The 14,798-nt window shown below is 49.8% G+C and overlaps 1 protein-coding gene across 2 annotated transcripts in view; it reads left to right on the top strand.

The window, feature by feature from the left end:
* LOC138662963 (zinc finger protein 250-like) overlaps positions 1 to 14,798 on the top strand; it is a 72,531-nt gene that overhangs the window by 21,849 nt on the left and 35,884 nt on the right. The gene's annotated exons all lie outside the window — the stretch shown is intronic.

Below are 14,798 nucleotides of genomic sequence, written 5' to 3'. Positions count from 1 at the left end.
CACGGTATAATCTTCTCACAGTACCGCCATACCCCCACACACACAGTATAATGTTCGTACAGTACCGCCATACCCCCACACACAGTATAATTTTCTCACAGTACAGCCATACCCCCACACACAGTATAATGTTTCTACAGTACCTCCATCCCACCACACAGTATAATCTTCTCCTAGTACCACCATACCCCCACACACAGTATAATATTCTCACAGTATTGCCATACCCCCACACACAGTATAATGTTCTCATAGTACCCTTTTACCCCCACACACATAGTATAATGTTCTTACAGTACCACTATACCCCCACACATAGTATAATCTCACAGTACCGCTATTTGCCCCACACACAGTATAATGTTCCTACAGTACCTCCATCCCACCACACAGACTTATATTATGCATTTTCCTCACAACTCCCCCTTTTGGTCTGCGCTACGGAGGCAGAACCCCTCGGTATGCCTCCATGCGCACCTCAGCAGGTTCCCCCTGGCGGGACAGTCCATCTGCATTTCCATGCTCCCTGCCCGTCTTGTGTTCAATGGTGAAGCCATACTGCTGAAGGGCAAGGCTCCAGCTTAGCAACCTGCCATTGGTTCCGCACATTGCGTTTAGCCAGCGCAGAGGGTTGTGGTCGGTCACCACGGTGAATGTGCGACCGTACAGGTAGGGCTGCAAGCGCTACAGGGCCCAGACAATGGCAAGGCACTCCTTCTCGATGGTGGAGTAGGCCACTTCCCTCGGCAAAAGTTTCCGGCTCGGGCGTGGCCTAGCGAGCGATGTGAGCGGACGTGCGACGGATCTCTCTCCCCGCACCGCTCCTTAATACTCACCTTTTGAAGGCGCCGCCGAGCGCCGAAAACCGGGCGGAGACGTTCCGCAGGACCCTTGGGCACGGAGGAGAGTACCGAGGCAGCGAGAAGAGAAGGGCGGCGATGCCGCGCCGAAAACAGTCGGCGCCCCCGGCTGGCGCGAAAATCCAAGATGGCGCCGTGGCAGAGGAGGAGGCGGCCAGAGCCAGAACTGCATACCGCCGGAGGCTTGAGGTAATCGCCCGGCTGGAGCGGTTTGCTCGGACGGAGGAGGGGGGTGCCCTGCTGCTGGGCTCTGAAGGGCCCAGAAGAGGAGGAAGTCCTGCAGAGGCAGAGGAGAGGAAGGGAAGATTCCCTCAGTGTGGTGGAGGAGCAGCTGTCTCCAGGGAGGATGCAGGAGGTGCACGGTGCTAATAATGACACCTGCTGCCAGCCCAGTACAGGCTAAGGACTCTGAGGGTGCACAGCAATCAAACGTGGGGGAACCTACATTGCAGGACATTTTCTCAGTCGTTATACACTGCAAATCTGCCCTGGCCGCGCTAAATCTAAGGGTGGACGATTTAACAGTTGAAATGAAGTCCCTTAATTCTGCTATGCGTAAAGTGGAGAAAAGAGTGGAGGTGGTGGAGGAGCGCGTGAGCAGTGTGGAAGATCAGACAAATGAACTGTTAAAAAGAGAAAAGAGATACATTCAGCGCATTGCGGAACTGGAATTTAAAACAGATGACCTGGAAAACCGTTCCCGAAGGAACAATCTAAGAATAATTGGGGTGCCGGAGAAGGTGGAGGGGAATAACCCTACTGAATACATTGAGGCATGGCTTAAAAACTCGGTGGGAGGAGCAGACCTTACTAACCACTTCTCCATGGAAAGGGCCCATAGAGTCCCCACACGACCCCTGCCGCCTGGATCTCCCCCTCGAGCCCTGCTGGCAAAAATCTTGGACTATCGGGATCGGGAAACCCTACTAAGGAAGGCCAGGATTAGTGACGGCCTGAGTATAGACGGAAATCGGATCTCCATTTATCCGGATTATTCGGCATCGGTGCAAAAACTAAGAATGAAGTTCGGGGAAGTCAAGCGACGGCTCCGAGACTTGGATCTAAAATATTCGATGCTAAACCCGGCCAAGTTCAGGGTGGTGGCGCTGGACCGTGTTCATTTTTTCCAGAACCCAGAGGAGGCTATGCACTGGCTGGATACTAATACCAAGAAAATTGGCGCGGATCGGAACTGATGAGACTGACGCTGAGATTTCGTCACTCGTCTGGCTATACCCCCTGATTGTGATTTTTGAACTTGATTTGTGTCTTTAGACAGAATGCACCCAAAAGTTTAAAACAGTGTGCTCGGCGGCGCAAAAAATATTTCATGTTGTTAGCGGTGGGAGGGGGAGAGATGGACTGCAAAGGGCTTAGTTCTAGGTTGTATCAAGAGCTCTCAGTTCTCATACAGAGAAAGAAAGTTTGTTTTAGTTGAATTCCATTGAGTTTCAGATGGGGGAGTTGGGGAAGGGGGAGGGGAGGAGGTGGGGGGGATCAGGGGAGACCTGAAGGAGACTGCTCTAACTTATTATTTTGTTTCTAGGAAATGGGAGGGGATGTTAAGATTATAAGCTGGAATGTTAGGGGACTAGCGGATGCCACTAAACGCGCGGCAATATTTCAGTATTTATTGAAACAGAGGCCCTCGGTGATCTGCCTGCAAGAAACCCATCTAGTGGAGGAAAAAGTTGATATGTTACAGAAACGATGGGTGCGCAAGGCGTATCACGCGACGTTCTCTGGGTACGCGAGGGGAGTGTCAGTCTTTTTTTTTTTAATCAAATATTTTTATTAAACAGTAAGAAAAATATAAGTAGATTACATTACTGTAAACAGTACATACATATGTTCTGCATTTTCAATAAACTTTTTAATCCCAAACCAGCTTCCCTCCCCTCCCCTCCCCCCCATCCCCGGAGACCCAAGAAGAACCACTCCGATCCTCCCAAACGTCTATCCTTAACCAAGAACAAGAAGGTGTCATGTCAATACTGCTCCCACGGGGGCAGAGTACCCAAAAAACTAGAAAACAATCTCCAGATCACGCCGACTTGAGCCAAGGATTCCACAACTTGTTGAAAAGGTCCATCTTGTTTCTTTTAGAATAAATGCTCTTCTCCAATGCCACGATATAGTCCACTTGTGTCATGAAATCTCTTCTCGTTGGTGGCTCTACCCTTATCCAAAACTTAGCGATCAACTTTCGAGCAATAAACAGCAATCTTGCAATGACTGTTTTGTACGAGTTATCAGTTACAATCTCCTCTACGTAACCCAATATGCATACCAAAGGATCCCGTGGTATCGAACATTTGTATGTTAGTCCCACTTTATTTAGCACCACGATCCAAAACGAGGATAACCTGGGGCACTGCCACATCATATGGAGGATACCCGCCTCGGACTGCGAGCACCTAGGGCATTCGGAGTTAGGTCTTAGACCAGCTTTATACAACATGTCCGGAGTTCTATAAGCCCTATGAATGACCAACAGCTGTGACAGCCTCCCAGGCTCACTCATCGAGATCCTGGGCACGTATTCCAATATTGAGTCCCACTGATCGCCGTCAATCACCCCCAGGTCTGCCTCCCACTTTGCTCTAGCTCTGATAGGGTGCCCCTCTAAAAAGGAAAATAGAAGAAATTCATATATTCCTGAGATCACCCCCTTCGTGCCTTCCCCTATGAGGATAAAATCTAGCATTAGATCCACCTGGATCTCCATAGGCCCCTTCTTACATTGTGCCCGATATGCATGAGAGATGCGGTTGTATTGGTACAATTCAGAGCTTGGCAGCTGAAATTCCTCCTGTAGTGTTTCAAAATTCTTAATTCTACCTTGGTGCAAAACTTGGCTTATCCGAGAAATTCCCGCTCCCTTCCAAACATGGAATCCCTCCATCTGTCTAAACTCCTGCAAGAGACAATTATTCCATATGGGCGAAAACCTAGTAAGTGCCCTCACACCCCTAATTCCTTTAACTTTGTCCCAAACCTTATGGATGAGCCTAACAGTGCAAAATTTAGTCCCCTTCTCTCGGAAATGCCCACCCTCCAAACCCTCAACTAGTACCCTTGACCCAATCAGTTTCCTCAGACTGCAGGGTGTCCGCTCCCAACCCGATTCCACACCCCATCCCCTAAAATGCTGACATTGTGAAGCCAAAAAATATAACCATGGGTTGGGCAGTGCCACTCCCCCCTCCGTCTTTGGTCTTTGTAGGATTTCCTGTTTAAATCTAGGACTTTTCCCTCCCCAAATCAGCTCGCCAAATAGAGATCTAATCCTCCGAAATCTATTCTGCGATATCCATATAGGGGAGTTGTGCAGCACGTAGAGAAGTTGCGGCATCACAATCATCTTTATTAGATTTATTCTACCAATGACCGATAAGTGTAACTTTTTCCACGCCTGAACCTTAATACGTATCTTCCGCAATAGTGGCGCCAAATTTAGTTCCTCAAAACTCGTCAGAGGCAACGCAATCTGAATCCCCAAATATTTAAATTTATCCACCAACCTCAACTTTGCATGAGATTCCCTCATAGCACTATTCTCATAATCCCCATCCACTAACATCATATTGGACTTTTCCCAATTGATTCTCAGGCCAGAGTAGCTCCCAAATTCTTCAATAATGGCCTCCGCCCCTGTCAGGGACTCCCCCGAATCCTCCAAGAAGAGCAAAATATCATCTGCGTATAACGCTACCTTCTCTTCCGAATCCCCGTACATAAATCCCCTCACCTCCCGGGAACCTCTAATTTTTGCAGCAAGGGGTTCCACCGCCAGGGCAAAAAGCAGTGGGGACAAAGGACAGCCCTGTCTAGTCCCCCTAGACAAAGAGAAAGTCTCAGAGAGGACGCCATTCACCCTTACCTTTGCCACCGGGGAAGAATACAGCAGCCGCACCCATGAGATGAACCTAGGTCCAAACCCCAAACGTTCCAACACTGTCCACAGATAACTCCACTCCACACAGTCAAAGGCTTTGTGGGCGTCCAAAGATGCCACAACCCGTTTGCCAGCATTATCTGAAGGGATTTGTAAATTTAAGAACAACCTTCTCAGGTTGATTGCCGTTGACTTGTTAGGCATGAAGCCTGACTGGTCAGGGTGCACCAATTTGTCTATCACCCTACTCAACCTATTTGCCAAGGCTTTTGCCAAAATCTTAATATCGGCAGTCAATAGTGAAATTGGTCTATAGGATTCTGGCATCAGTGGATCTTTATCAGCCTTAGGGATAACCACCACTATAGCCTCTCTCATCGACAAAGGCAACTCCCCTCTTTCCAGCGAGCTATTGTACACCCCCACCAGCCTGGCCAACAGAGTTTCTTTCAAGGTCTTATAAACCTCAGCTGGAATGCCGTCCGCTCCCGGGGCCTTACCCCCCGCAACACCTGCCAAAGCCACCCCCAATTCCTCCTCCCCAATCGGTTCCTCCAATAATTCACACTCCTCTCTACTCAACCGGGGCATATCAATTTCTTCCAAGTACCTCTCCATATCCTCGGATCCCTTCTCCACACTGGACGTATATAATTTTCCATAAAATTTCCTGAACACTTCCAGGATCTGCTCCCCCTGAGTAACCAACGTTCCCTCCTCCGTCTTAATAGAGTAAACATGTGAAGAGTCTCTTTGCGCGGATGCCACTACCGAGAGCAAGTGCCCCACTTTCTCCCCCTCCGAGTAGAAAGTTTCTCTCTGGAAGGCCCTCAACCTCTCCGCCTTTTTCAAAAATAACTGATCGACCTCCCGCTGAGCAGCCCTCATACGACTCTGAGATTCCCCGGTACGATGTTCCCCCAATGCCGCCTCTGCTGCTTTCAACTCCTCTAAAACGCCCTGATCCCGCTCTTTGGTCCTTGTCTTATGTCTTGAGATATCCCTAAACAAAATTCCCCTTAAATAAGCTTTCATGGTGTCCCACACTACATGGCATTCCGCGCTCCCTTCATTAATTTTGAAAAATTCCTCTATCTCTACTCCCACCTTTGCCATGTCCAAAATTTGTAGCCAGACTGGGTGAATTTTCCAACCCGCCCTCCTCAAACCAACCTGACCTGACAACTTTAGAGAGACCCGAACTGGGCTATGGTCTGATAAAATCCTGGGATTATATTCCACCCCGTTTAACAGTTCGTTCATCCTATCGTTACCCAAGGCAACATCAATTCTTGACATCGAGCCGTATGTAGTCGAGTAACAGGAATAGGAATATGTATTGGCATTGCGGACCCTCCATAAATCAATCCAACCAATTTCTCTGAGATAGTTACCAAAGGGAGTGTCATTACCGTCCCTGCGCTGTGATGCGTGGTTACTCTTGTCCCAGTGGTCATTTGCTATATTGTTTACATCACCCACCACCAGAAGGGGGATCCCATCCCAACCTCTTATAGCCTCCAATATGTCCTGGATCTTCCTTCCAGAGTATGGCGGAGGTATATACAATGATACTATGCACATTAAACAGTCAAAGATTTTACACACTAGCAAAACGTATTAACCATCCGTATCAATTTTAACCTCAACTTCCTCAAATGGGGTATTAGTGTGAATTAAGACTGATACTCCCCTCGCGTAACTAGAGAACGTCGAATGATACGCCTTGCGCACCCACCGTTTCTGTAATATATCAACTTTTTCCTCCACTAGGTGGGTTTCTTGCAGGCAGATCACCGAGGGCCTCTGTTTCAGAACATACTGAAATATTGCCGCGCGCTTAGTGGCGTCCGCTAACCCCCTAACATTCCAGCTTATAATATTAACGTCCCCTCCCATTTTCTAGAAAAAAAACAATGAGTTAGAGCAGTCTCCTTCAGGTCTCCCCCGACACCCCACCACCACCTCCCATCCCCCTTTCCCAACTTCCCCATCTAAAACTCAATAGAATTCAACTAGTACAAACTTTCTTTCTCTGTATGAGAACTGAGAGCTCTTGATACAACCTAGAACTGAGCCCCTTGCAGTCCATCTCTCCCCCTCCCACCGCTATCAACATGAAATATTCTTTGCGCCGCCGAGCACACTATTTCAAACTTTTGGGTGCATTCTGTAAGACAAGTTCAAAAATCACCATCAGGGGGTATAAACAAATGAGTGATGAAGTCTCAGCGTCAGTCTCATCGGCTCCGATCCACGCCAATTTTCTTAGTATTGGTATCTAGCCAGTGCATAGCCTCCTCCGGGTTCTGGAAAAAATGAACACGGTCCAGCGCCACCACCCTGAGCTTAGCCGGGTATAACATCGAATATTTTAGGTCCAGGTCTCGGAGCCGCCTCTTGACCTCGCCGAACCTCATTCTCAGTTTCTGCACCGATGCCGAGTAGTCCGGATAAATGGAGATCCGATTTCCGTCTATGCTCAGTCCGTCACTGATCCTGGCCTTCCTTAGTAGGGTTTCCCGGTCCCGATAGTCCAAATTTTTTGCCAGCAGAGCTCGAGGGGGGGATCCAGGCGGCAGGGGCCGGGTGGGGACTCTATGGGCCCTTTCCACGGAAAAGTGGTTGGTAAGGTCTGCTCCTCCCACCGAGTTTTTGAGCCATGCCTCAATGTATTCCGTAGGATTATTCCCCTCCACCTTCTCCGGCACCCCAATTATTCTTAGATTGTTCCTACGGGAACGATTTTCCAGGTCATCTGTTTTAAATTCCAGTTCTGCAATGCGCTGAATGTATCTCTTTTCTCTTTTCAACAGTTCATTTGTCTGATCTTCCACACTGCCCACACGCTCCTCCACCACCTCCACTCTTTTCTCCACTTTACGCATAGCAGAATTAAGGGACTTCATTTCAACTGTTAAATCGTCTACCCTTAGGTTCAGCGCAGCCAGGGCAGATTTGCAGTGTATAACGACTGAGAAAATGTCCTGCAGTGTAGGTTCCCCCCCGTTTGATTGCTGCGCACCCTCAGAGTCCTTAGCCTGCACTGGACTGGCGGTGGGTGACATGTTAGTTGTCTCTTGCATCTCCTGCCTCTTCCCTGGAGAAAGCCGCTCCTCCACCACACTGAGGGTGTCATCCCCTCCTCTCTCCTGTCTCTGCGGGACTTCCTCCTCATCTGGCCCCTCAGGGCCCAGCAGCAGGGCACCCCCCTCCTCTGTCCGAGCAAACCGCTCCAGCCGGGCGATTACCTCAAGCCTCCGGCGGTATGCGGTGCTGGCTCTGGCTGCCTCCTCCTCTGCCACGGCGCCATCTTGGATTTTCGCGCCAGCCGCGGGCGCTGACTGTCTCTTGCGCGGCATTACCGCTCTTCTCCTTTCGCTGCCTCCGGCACTCTCCTCCGTGCCCAGGGGTCCTGCGGAGCAACTTCGCCCGGTTTTCGGCGCTCGGCGGCGCCTTCAAGGGTGAAGATTTAGGAGCAGTGCGGGGAGAGAGATCCGTCGCACGTCCGCTCACATCGCTCGCTAGGCCACCAGTGGGAGTGTCAGTCTTAATTCATACTAATACCCCATTTGAGGAAGTTGAGGTCAAAATCGATAAGAATGGTCAATATGTCTTGTTAGTGTGTAAAATCTTTAATCGTTTAATGTGCATAGTATCACTGTATATACCTCCGCCATACTCTGGAAGGAAGATCCAGGACATATTGGAGTCTATAAGAGGTTGGGATGGGATCCCCCTTCTGGTGGTGGGTGATGTAAACAATATAGCAAATAACCATTGGGACAAGAGTAACCACACATCACAGCGCAGGGACGGTAATGACACTCCCTTTGGCAACTATCTCAGAGAAATAGGTTGGATTGATCTTTGGAGGGTTCGCAATGCCAATACATATTCCTACTCTTGTTACTCGACTACATATGGTTCGATGTCAAGAATTGATGTCGCCTTGGGTAACGATAGGATGAACGAAGTGATAAATGGGGTGGAATATAATCCCAGGATTTTATCAGACCATAGCCCTGTGCAGGTCACTCTAAAGTTGTCAGGTCAGGAGGGGTTACAGTCTGCTTACAAATTTTGGACATGGTAAAGGTGGGGGCAGAGATAGAGGAGTTTTTTAAGATCAATGAAGGGAGCGCAGAATGTCACGTAGTGTGGGACACCATGAAAGCGTATTTAAGGGGAATTTTGTTTAGGGACGTCTCAAGACATAAGACAAGGACCAGAGAGCGGGATCGGGATGTTCTAGAGGAATTGAAGGCAGCTGAGGCGGCATTGGGGGAACATCGTACTAAGGAATCTCAGAGTCGTATGAGGGCGGCTCAGAGGGAGGTTGACCAGTTATTTTTGAAAAAGGCGGAGAGGTTGAGGGCCTTCCAGAGAGAAACCTTCTACTCGGATGGGGAAAAGGTGGGGCACTTGCTCTCGGTAGTGGCGTCCGCGCAAAGAGTCTCTTCACATGTCTACTCTATTAAGACGGAGGAGGGAACGTTGGTCACTCAGGGGGAGCAGATCTTGGAAGTGTTTAGGAAATTCTATGACAAATTATACACGTCCAGTGTGGAGAGGGGATTCGAAGATATGGCAAGCTATTTGGAAGAGATTGATTTGCCCCGGTTGAGTAGAGAGGATTGTGAATTATTGGAGGAACCGATTGGGGAGGAAGAACTGGGGGCCGAATTGGTGGGTGTTGCGGGGGGTAAGGCTCCGGGAGCGGATGGCATTCCAGCTGAGGTTTATAAGACCTTGAAAGAAACTCTGTTGGCCAAATTGGTAGAGGTGTACAATAGTTCGTTGGAAAGAGGGGAGTTACCTTTGTCAATGAGAGAGGCTATCGTGGTGGTTATCCCTAAGGCTGACAAAGATCCACAGATGCCAGAATCCTATAGACCAATTTCACTCTTGACTGCCGACATTAAGATTTTGGCAAAAGCCTTGGCAAATAGGCTGAGTCGGGTGATAGACAAATTGGTACACCCTGATCAGTCAGGCTTCATGCCTAACAAATCGACGGCACTCAACCTGAGAAGGCTGTTTCTAAATTTACAAATCCCTTCTGACAATGCTGTTAAACGGGTTGTGGTATCTTTGGACGCCCACAAGGCTTTTGACTGTGTGGAGTGGAGCTACCTGTGGTCAGTGTTGGAACGTTTGGGGTTCGGACCTAAATTCATTTCATGGGTGCGGCTGTTGTACTCTTCCCCAGTGGCAAAAATCCGGGTGAACAACGTCCTCTCTGAGACTTTTTCTTTGTTTAGGGGAACTAGACAGGGCTGTCCTCTGTCTCCACTGCTTTTTGCCCTGGCGGTGGAGCCCCTTTCTGGGAAATTAGAGGTTCCCGGGAGGTTAGAGGATTTATGTACGGGGACTCGGAAGAAAAGGTAGCGTTATACGCAGATGATATTTTGCTATTTTTGGAGGATTCGGGGGAGTCCCTGGTAAGGGCGGAGGCTATTATTGAGGAATTTGGGAGCTACTCTGGTATGAGAATCAATTGGGAAAAGTCCAATATAATGTTAGTAGATGGGGATTACGAAAATAGTGAAATGAGGGACTCTCCTACAAAGTTGAGGTTGGTAGATAAATTTAAATATTTGGGGATCCAGATCGCGTTGCCTCTGACGAGTTTTGAGGAGCTAAATCTGGCGCCACTTTTGTTGAAGATACGAATCAAGGTTCAGGCGTGGAAAAAGTTGCATCTATCGGTTATTGGTAGAATAAATCTAATAAAGATGATTGTGATGCCGCAACTCCTCTACGTACTGCACAACTCCCCTATATGGATATCGCAGAATAGATTTCGGAGGATTAAATCTCTGTTTGGCGAGCTGATTTGGGGAGGGAAAAGTCCTAGATTTAAACAAGAAATTTTACAAAGACCAAAGACGGAGGGAGGAGTGGCATTGCCTAACCCATGGCTATATTTTCTGGCTTCACAATGTCAACATTTTAGGGGATGGGGAGTGGAATCGGGTTGGGAGTGGACACCCTGTAGCTTGAGGAAATTGATTGGGTCAAGGGTACTGAGCGAGGGTCTGGAGGGTGGGCATTTCCGAGAGAAGGGTGCTAAATTCTGCACTATTAGGCTTATCCAAAAGGTTTGGGACAAAGTTAAGGGAATTAGGGGAGTGAGGGCACTTACTAGGTTTTCGCCCATATGGAATAACTGTCTCTTGCAGGAGTTTAGACAGATGGAGGGATTTCATGTTTGGAAGGGAGCAGGAATCTCTCGGATGAGCCAAGTCTTGCACCAAGGTAGAATTAAGAATTTCGAAACATTACAGGAGGAATTTCTGCTGCCAAACTCTGAACTGTATCAGTATAGCCGCATCTCTCATGCATATCGGGCACAATGTAGGAGGGGGCCTATAGTGATCCAGGTGGATCTAATGCTAGATTTTATCCTCATGGGGGAAGGCACGAAGGGGGTGATCTCAGGAGTATATGAATTCCTTCTATTTTCCTTTTTAGAGGGGCATCCTATCAGAGCCAGGGCGAAGTGGGAGGCTGACTTGGGGGCGATTGACTGCGATCAGTGGGACTCAATACTGGAGTATGTGCCCAGGATCTCGATGAGTGAACCTGGGAGGCTGTCACAACTGTTTGTTATACATAGGGCTTATAGAACTCCGGACATGTTGTTCAAAGCTGGTCTAAGACCTAATTCCGAGTGCCGTAGGTGCTCGCAGTCCGAAGCGGGTATCCTCCATATGATGTGGCAGTGCCCCAGGTTGTCCTCGTTTTGGATCGTGGTGATAAATAAAGTGGGACTAACATACAAATGTTTGGTACCACGTGATCCTCTGGTATGCATATTGGGCTACGTGGAGGAGATTGTAACTGATAACTCGTACAAAACAGTTATTGCTAGATTGCTGTTCATCGCGCGAAAGTTGATCGCTAAGTTCTGGATTAGGGTAGAGCCACCAACGAGGAGAGACTTCATGATGCAAGTGGATCATATTGTTGCATTGGAGAGGAGCATCTATTCTAAAAGAAACAAGATGGGCACTTTCAACAGGCTGTGGAATCCCTGGCTCGAGGCGACGTGATCTGGAGACTTTGCTCTTGTTTCTGGGTCCTCTGTTCCCGTGGCAGCAGTGTTGATATGACACCTACTCGTTCCTGGTTATTGATGGTCATTTGGGTAGATCGGAGCGGTTCTTATTAGGTCTCTAGAGGTTGGGGTGAGGGGGGGGGGGCGGGAGGCTGGTTTGGGGCTAAAAAGTTTATTGAAAAAGTAAACACATATATGTATTGTTTGCAGCAATGTAATCTGCATATATTTTTCTTACTGTTTAATAAAAACATTTGATTAAAAAAAAAGTTTCCGGCTCAGGTACAACACGGGGTGCTCTTGGTCCTCCGAGTCAACCTGGCTGAGCATAGCACCGAGGCAAAACTCGCTGGCGTCGGTCTGTACCAAGAACGGTTGACTGCTTTCAACACAGGGGCTTTGCACAGTGCTGTTTTCAACGCCTAGAAAGCCCCCTCACAGCCATCGGTCCAGTTGACGATGTGGGGTAGCGTCTCCCTGTTGAGGTCCGTCAAGGGATTTGCCCGGCTACTATAGTGCTGTACGAAGCGCCTATAGTACCCTGCAGTGCCCAGGAAGGACAGCACCTGTTTCTTGGTCCCGGGAGTGGGCCAGTTCACGATCGCTCCCACTTTCTTAGGCTCTGGCTTTAGGGTGCCTCCGCCTACCCGGTGCCCCAGGTAGTGGACCTCACTCATGCCCATCTGGCACTGTCCCGGCTTGATAGTCAGTCCAGCTCGGTGAATTCGCCTGAGCACCTCCTCGAGATGCTGCAGGTGTTCCTTCCAGGAGGAACTGAAGATGGCAATGTCATCCAAGTACGCCACTGCGTACTTCTCCAGTCCCTGAAGCAGGAGGTTGACCATCCGCTGGAAAGTGGCTGGGGCATTCTTCATGCCGAAGGGCATGACCGTGGACTCATACAGTCCAAAGGGCGTGATAAAGGCAGACTTCTCCTGCGCCTCAGGGCTCAGGGGAATCTGCCAGTATCCTCGACTCAGATCCATTATTGTTAGGTAATCTGCGCCAGCTAACCTCTCCAGCAGCTCCTCGATGCGCGGCAGTGGGTGCGCGTCAGAGGCTGTGATGGCGTTGAACCCCCTGTAGTCCACGCAGAACTGGGTGGTCCGATCCTTCTTTGGCACGAGAACTACAGGTGAGGCCCACGCGCTCTTTGACCGTCGAATCCCCCCCAGATGTAACATCTCATCGTTCGCTTGGCGCATAACCTGCTGCAACTGGTCGGAGATTCGATAGGGTGTTCGACGTAGTGGGGCATGATTCCCTTGTGGACTGCTAACTCTGTCCTTCCAGGTCGGTTGGAGAAAACGGCTCGGAAGGGTTCCAGCTTGGTACGCATCTGCGACCGCTGGGGTTTGGTTAGTGAGGCGCTTACCTCCACGTCTTCAATGGACCCACCGGCCTTTGCTTGGGCCAGCATGTCCAGGAGGGTGTCTTCCTCCCCATCTTCGGGTAAGCTGAAGACCGGTAGGACAAAAGGTTCACGTTCATGATGAGCCTTCATCATGTTGACGTGAAAGGCCTTTCGCCTACCCCGAGCGTGGCCAAGTGTGACCATGTAAGTGACCGGGTTGAGCTGTTGGTGGACGACGTACGGGCCCTCCCAGGCTGCCTGAAGCTTATCCGTTGGCACGGGGACCAGCACCCACACCTTTTGACCCACGTGGTAGGTCCGCTCCCGAGCGTTCTGGTCGTACAAACCAGTGCTTCTGATCAGCCTGAGCCTGTGTCATGTTGTCATGCACCAACTGCGTCAAGGTCTGCATCTTGTCACGGAAGCCCATGACATACTCCACTATGGACACTTCAGAAGGGTTCAGCTCCTCTTCCCAGGATTCTCTTACCAACCCAAGGGGTCCCGGACTTGCCTGCCGTACAGGTGCTGGAAGGGGGAGAACCTTGTCGAGGCCTGCGGAACCTCTCGGTAAGCGAATAGCAGGTGTGGGAGGTACCGCTCCCAGTCACGCCCTTGGGTCTCAACCAGCATACGTAGCACCTGTTTGAGGGTACCATTGAAGTGTTCACACAAGCCATTGGTCTGTGGGTGATACGCACTCGATACCAGGTGCTTCACCTGCATTCTCTTACAGAGAGCCTCCATTAGGTGAGACATTAATTGGGTCCCTTGATCAGTAAGCATCTCCCTGGGAAATCCTACACGTGAAAAGATAGCCAACAGGGCATCCGCCACCTTATCTGCCCTAGTTGACGACAGAGCTACTGCCTCTGGGTACCGGGTAGCGTAGTCTACCACAGTAAGGATGTATTGCTTTCCAGAGTTGCTGGGGATGGCCAGCGGGCTCACAATGTCCACCGCGATCCTCTGGAAAGGCTCCTCTATCACTGGCAAAGGGATCAGGGGAGACTTAAGAGCAGGCCCGCGCATTGCCCACTCTTTGACAGGTGATACAGGAGCGGCAGTAGTTTGACACATCTGTCCCCATCTTAGGCCAATAGAAGTGTTGAGACAGCCGGGCCTTAGTTTTGCTGATCCCCAAGTGTCCAGCTAGCAGGATCTCATGGGCAATCCATAACAACTCACCCCGGAATTGCTGCATGACGACCAGCTATCTTTCCCTCAACCACTCCTTTTGCGATTCTCCGGGTACTGTCTCCCGGTACAACCTTCCTCGTTCCCAGAACACCCTCTCCTTATCAGTCACGGAGGTGGATGTCTCGGCGAGTTATCTCAAACTCTCTAGGCTCGCATCTGTGCGCAGAGCGGCATGAAACTCCTGGCTAGGGGAATCCAGAAGTGATGTCAGGGTCCCTTCCCCACAGGCACCCTCTTGGACCTGCTCTGGGTCCACCTCTGGTTCAGTCACAATGATGACTGAGGAGGGTCCGGAAGGCAGACTGTTATCTGCGTTCCGGGCACTCTGACTGCGGGTGACAGCAGCTACGTAGGCTGTCTCCCCAGGGATTTCTACAGACCCATCAGCCGGCGCTGCTATGGGCTCTACCTCCCCATCCATCC

This window comes from Ranitomeya imitator, chromosome 2, assembly GCF_032444005.1.
Source record: "Ranitomeya imitator isolate aRanImi1 chromosome 2, aRanImi1.pri, whole genome shotgun sequence".
Classification (NCBI taxonomy): Eukaryota; Metazoa; Chordata; class Amphibia; order Anura; family Dendrobatidae; genus Ranitomeya; species Ranitomeya imitator.
Note: the sequence above shows the minus strand (reverse complement) of the source record. Positions and strands in the feature narration are given on the sequence as shown.